General features: G+C 37.8%; 1 long non-coding RNA gene across 1 annotated transcript in view; it reads right to left on the minus strand.

Annotated features, from left to right (window-relative positions):
* LOC111520735 overlaps positions 1–5,078 on the minus strand; it is a 75,170-nt gene extending 70,092 nt beyond the window's left edge. Inside the window, exon 1 of the long non-coding RNA XR_002724746.1 lies at positions 4,474–5,078. This is a non-coding gene — a long non-coding RNA (uncharacterized LOC111520735). The remainder of the gene's footprint in view (positions 1–4,473) is intronic.
* Between the last annotated feature and the right edge of the window lie 818 nt (positions 5,079–5,896).

The following is a 5,896-nucleotide window of genomic DNA, read 5'->3' on the forward strand; positions in this document are numbered from 1 at the left end:
GATTTTGAGTGAGTTTCTTAATCCTGAGTTCTAATTTGATTGCACTGTGGTCTGAGAGACAGTTTGTTATAATTTCTGTTCTTCACATTTGCTGAGTAGTGTTTTACTTCCAAACACCCCTCCTGGTCCATTTTAGAATAAGTGTGATGTGGTGCTGAGAAGAATGTATATTTTGTTGATTTGGGATGGAGAGTTCTGTAGATGTCTATTGGGTCTGCTTGGTCCAGGGCTGAGTTCAAAGTTCAAGTCCTGGATATCCTTGTTAATTTTCCGTCTTGTTGATCTTTCTAATATTGACAGTGGGGTGTTAAAGTCTCCCATTGTTTTTGTGTGGGAGTCTCAGTCTCTTTGTAGGTCTCCTTTATGAATCTGGGTGCTCCTGTATTGAGTGCATATATGTTTAGGATAGTTAGCTCTTCTTGTTGCATTGATCCCTTTACCATCATGTAACTGTCTTCTTTGTCTCTTTGATCTTTGTTGGTTAAGGTCTGTTTTATTTTTGCTATTGTGAATAGTGCTGCAAGTTGATGGGTGTGGCAAACCAACATGGTACATGTATACCTATGTATCGAACTTGCATGTTGTGCACATGTACCCTAGAACATAAAGTATAATAATGAAAAAAGTCTGTTTTATCAGAGACTAGGGTTGCAACCCCTATTTTTTTTTTTTGTTTTTGTTTTTTTTTGCTTTCCATGTGCTTGGTAGATCTTCCTCCATCCCTTTATTTTGAGCCTATGTGTATCCTTGCATATGAGATACATCTCCTGAATACAGCACACCGATGGGTCTTGACTGTTTATCCAATTTGCCAGTCTGTGTCTTTTAATTGGAGCATTTAGCACATTTACATTTAGGGTCAATATTACTATATGTGAATTTGATTCTGTCATTGTGATGCTATCTGGTTATTTTGCCCATTAGTTGATGCAGTCTCTTTATAGCATCAATGGACTTTGCAATTTGGCATGTTTTTGCAGTGGCTGGGACCCGTTGTTCCTTTCCATATTTAGTGCTTCCTTCAGGAGCTCTTGTAAGGCAGGCCTGGTGGTGACAAAATCTCTCAGCATTTTCTTGTCTGCAAAGGATTTTATTTCTCCTTCCCTTATGAAGCTTAGTTTGGCTGGATATGAAATTCTGCATTGAAAATTCTTTTCTTTAAGAATGTTGAATACTGGCCCCCACTCTCTTCTGGCTTGCAGGGTTTCTGCCAAGAGATCCACTGTTAGTCTGATGGGCTTCCCTTTATGGGTAACCCAATCTTTCTCTTTGACTGCCTTAACAGTTTTTTCCTTCATTTCAATCTTGGTGAATCTCATGATTGTATGACTTGGGGTTGCTCTTCTCAAGGAATATCTTTGTGGTATTCTCTGTGTTTCCTGAATTTGAATCTTGGCCTGTGTTGCAAGGTTGGGGAAGTTTTCCTGGATAATATCCCGAAGAGTGTTTTCTCACTTGGTTCCATTCTCTTCGTCACTTTCCAGTACACCAATCAAATGTAGATTTGGTCTTTTCACATAGCCCCGTATTTCTTGGGGGCTTTGTTCATTTCTTTTCACTCTTCTTTTCTCTAGTCTTGTCTTCTCACTTTATTTCGTTAATTTGATCTTCAATCATTGATATCCTTTCTTCCATTTGATCTAATCAGCTATTGAAGCTTGTGTGTGCTTCATGAAGTTCTTGTGCTGTGTTTTTCAGCTCCATCAGGTCATTTATGTTTTTCTCTACACTGGTTATTCTACTTAGCCATTCCTCTAACCTTTTTTCAACCTTTTTAGCTTCCTTGCGATGGGTTAGAACATGCTCCTTTAGCTCGGAGAAGTTTGTTATTACTCACCTTCTGAACCCTACTTCTGTCAGCACATCAAACTCATTCTCCATTCACTTTTGTTCCCTTGCTGATGAGGAGTTGTGATCCTTTGGAGGAGAAGAGGCATTCTGGTTCTTGGAATTTTTAGCCTTTGTGCTTGGGTTTCTCCCCATTTTTGTGGTTTTATCTACCTTTGGTCTTGATGTTGGTGACCTACAAATGGGGTTTTAGTGTAGATGTCCTTTTTGTTGATGTTGATGTTATTCCTTTCTATTTGTTAGTTTTCCTTCTAACAGTCAGGTCCCTCAGTTGCAGGTCTGTTGGAGTTTGCGGCATGTCCACTCCAGACCCTGTTTTCCTGGGTATCACCAGAGGAGGTGGTAGAACAGCAAATATTGCTGCCTGATCCTTCCTCTGGAAGCTTTGTCCCAGAGGGGCACCCACCAGATGCCAGCCAGATCTCTCCTTTATGAGATGTCTCTTGGCCCCTACTGGGAGTTGTCTCCCAGGCAGGCTACACAGGTGTCAGGGACCCACTTGAGGAGGCAATCTGTCCATTATCAGAACTCAACCACCATGCTGGGAGAACCACTGCTCTTTTCAGAACTGTAAGACAGGGACATTTAAGTCTGGAGAAACTGTCCCCACAGCTGCCCTTTCCCCCATGTGCTCTGTCCCAGGGGGTGAGGATTTTATCTATAAGTCCCTGACTGGGGCTGCTGCCTTTTGTTCAGACATGCCCTGCCTACAGAGGTGGAATCTAGAGAGGCAGTCATCCTTGCTGAGCTTTAGTGGGCTCTGCCCAGTTCAAACTTCCCGACAGCTTTGTTTACTCTATGAGGGTAAAACCGCCTACTCAAGCCTCAGCAATGGTGGATGCCCCTCCCCCTGCCAAGCTCCAGCATCCCAGGTCAATTTCAGACTGCTGCCCTTGCAGCCAGAATTTCAGGCCAATGAATCTTAGCTTGCTGGACTCCATGGGCATGGGACGTACCAAGCCAGCCACTGGAGGGAATTTTCTGATCTGCCAGTTTTGAAGACCATGGAAAAGCGCAGTATTTGGGCAGCAGTGTACTGTTCCTCCCGGTACAGTCTCTCATGGCTTCCCTTGGCTAGGGAAGGGAAATCCCCTGACCCCTTGTGCTTCCTGGGTGAGGCAACACCCCACCCTCCTTTGGCTTGCCCTCTGTGGGCTGCACCCATTGTCCAACCAGTCTCAATGGGATGAACCAAGTACCTCAGTTGGAAATGCAGAAATCACCTGTCTTTTGTGTCGATCTCACTGGGAGCTGGGAGCTGCAGACCGGAGCTGTTCCTATTAGGCCATCTTGGAAGAGTCCCTAGTTTTTCCTCTTGTGCTCCCATGTTCTCTTATTTATCACTTTACGTGATTATTTTCGGTATTTCATTATTAAGCATTATATTGGCTTTGGATTTCTAAACAATACTCCTTACCAAGTTAAGAAAGTCTGCTTTTCCCTTGGCACGTTAGGAATTTTAATCAAAAGTAATGTTAACATTTATAAAATGTCCTTTAGCATCTACCAAGATTACATTAGCATATTTCCCAAGTTTGAACAATTTTCTTACTCTTGAATAAATTTGATCAGGTAAAGTGTATTACTCTTTTAGTATACTGTTGGATTTGATATTTCATAATAGACTATTTTTGTGCTTATTAGATAGATTGGCCCATAGTTTTTTGATGTATTTATCAGGTTTATTACATCAAAGTTATGATTTCTATAGTTTTGTAACAATTAAGTAATACAGAACTTAACTATTCATCAGTATTTGGTAAAAATTTCAGAGAAAACCAACGTGGCCCAGAGCCATTTTACAGTATTTTTTGACCAAATTTTCAATTTTTCTATGGATATTGATCTATTCCAGTTTCTTATATTTTATTCAGGCAAATTGGTTGTTTGTAGTTTCCTAAAAAATATCTATTTTAAAATTTTATATTCAGAAAAGTAAAAAAAGTTTTTTTAAAATTATAATTTCCTTTGATTATACCCCTTTTCTGTTTTCTAATATTGTATTTGTGTTCTCGTTGGTTTCCTTTGGCCAGACTTGCCAGGGATTGATTGGTTTGTATTGTTTTTATAACTTTTCAAAGACAAGATCACTGTTTTTATCAATACATTGTAATGTTTGGCTTTCTCCTGTCTAAGTCATTGCTTTCAGATTCTTTTCTTTTACTTTCTTTTGATTTATTTTCTTCTTTTTAATTTTCTGAGTTATACATTTATGTTATTTTAAACAAAATTTCTCAAGGTAAGATTTGGCTACAATTCACAAGATTATATTACATTATCAGGATTCTTTTTTCTTCTTTGATACAGGAGTTATCTAGAAGACTGTATTTTTATTTCCAGGTGATTTTTAGAAATGCTTTATTTTGATGTTGATGTCAGTATTTATTGCATGGAGTCAAACATATATTTCCTATAAAAAATTATTCATTTTCAAATATATATCTAATTATACAAGTAGTATATGAATACATTTTTATTGTGAAAGATTCATATAATGTAGATAAAACTATTTCCTCTAACCCCATCTCTAGTGGCAACATTAGTTACTGGCTTATTGTACATCATTTCAGTCTCTTCTATTCATCTGTGTCCTCTCACTAGGAACTGGTACCATCCTGTACTTACTGTATGTAGCCCACTGACCCATGCATGCACGGTCATTGCTCCCACCTGCAGCCTGCTGCGTAGCTTGTGACTAATAGCAGGATATAGAGAAGTCAATTCATCTGATTGCTCCTGCTGAAGTACACCAACTAATCACCTTCTCCGTTACTTTTGATGCACCCCTGCTTATTGCATCTGCCAACCCAGAGTATGAAGTAACTCTTTTAAAGAAGTTTTTCCTGCATGCATTTTGACCATACATTTCTCCTTCAAGTGGCTGTGTTTTCCATCTTTCAGTTTTTCAACATAATTTTTTGTAGTCAATATTCATTTATAGTTACCAACATATTTACCCATCCAATATTCTTCATTCCCTCCTTGAATTTCCATCTTTTCAAATGAGATCATTTTTTACTTTTGCTAGTAGAAATCCCTTCAGCATTTCAGTGTAAAACTCCTAGCAATAAATTATGTGAATTTTGGTTTTTTGTTTCCTTTTTGCTTCTTTTTGTTGTTTGTTTGTTTGTTTTTTCTGAAAATGTCATCATTTAACGTTCATTTTTGAAGGTTGTTTTTCACATGTTGGCCTTTAGTTTCTTTCAGTACTCTACAGATAGCATTCCATTATCTTCTGGCTTCTATCGTTGCTATTAGAGACAGCTGCCAGTCTCATTGTTGCTCCTTTGTAGATAATGTTTGTCTTTTTTCTTCTGGCTGGTTTTTTCCATCTTCTCTGTCTTTGGTTTAGCAGTTTTAGTCTGAGTTGCATAATTGTGGTTTTCTCTATCCTTATCCTGCTTGAGGGTTTGCTGAGCTTCTTAATCAGTGGATTAAATGTATTTTGTCTACTTTAGAAAATTCCCACCATTATCCCTTTGAATACTGCTTCTGCTATATTTCTTTCTCATTGCTCTCTGAAACTTCAGTTTTACATGGTAGACCTTTCATACTTGTCCTGTATGTCTCTTACATTTGTTTCTTATTTTTTCCCTTTCCCTTTTTCTTCCATGTTTCACTTTGTAAATTTTTCATTGATATGTTTCCAGTTCACAAGTCTTGTATTCAATAGTGTCCAACTTATTGTTAAACTCATACATTGAGTTTTTAATTTTAATTTTGAAATAATTTACTTTGAAATATTTTTATCAGAAAAGTTGCAAGAACAGTAGAATGAACTCTCTCATTCTCTTCATCCAGATTCCCCAGTTAATAGTTTCATATATGCTCCATCTCTCTTTTTAAAGATAGATAGATAGATAGATAGATAGATAGATAGATAGATAGATAGATAGAATGTGTGTATGCTCAAGGATATAATACCTTTTTGTGAATATTTTGAGAGCAACTTGAAATCCTATGTCCTATCATCTCTAAATATTCCTATTACTGCTTCTCCCAAAAACACTCTCCTACAGAGTAATCACCAAATCTTTCAAATCAGAAA

The sequence above is a fragment of the Piliocolobus tephrosceles genome, chromosome 5 (assembly GCF_002776525.5).
Source record: "Piliocolobus tephrosceles isolate RC106 chromosome 5, ASM277652v3, whole genome shotgun sequence".
NCBI lineage: Eukaryota > Metazoa > Chordata > Mammalia > Primates > Cercopithecidae > Piliocolobus > Piliocolobus tephrosceles.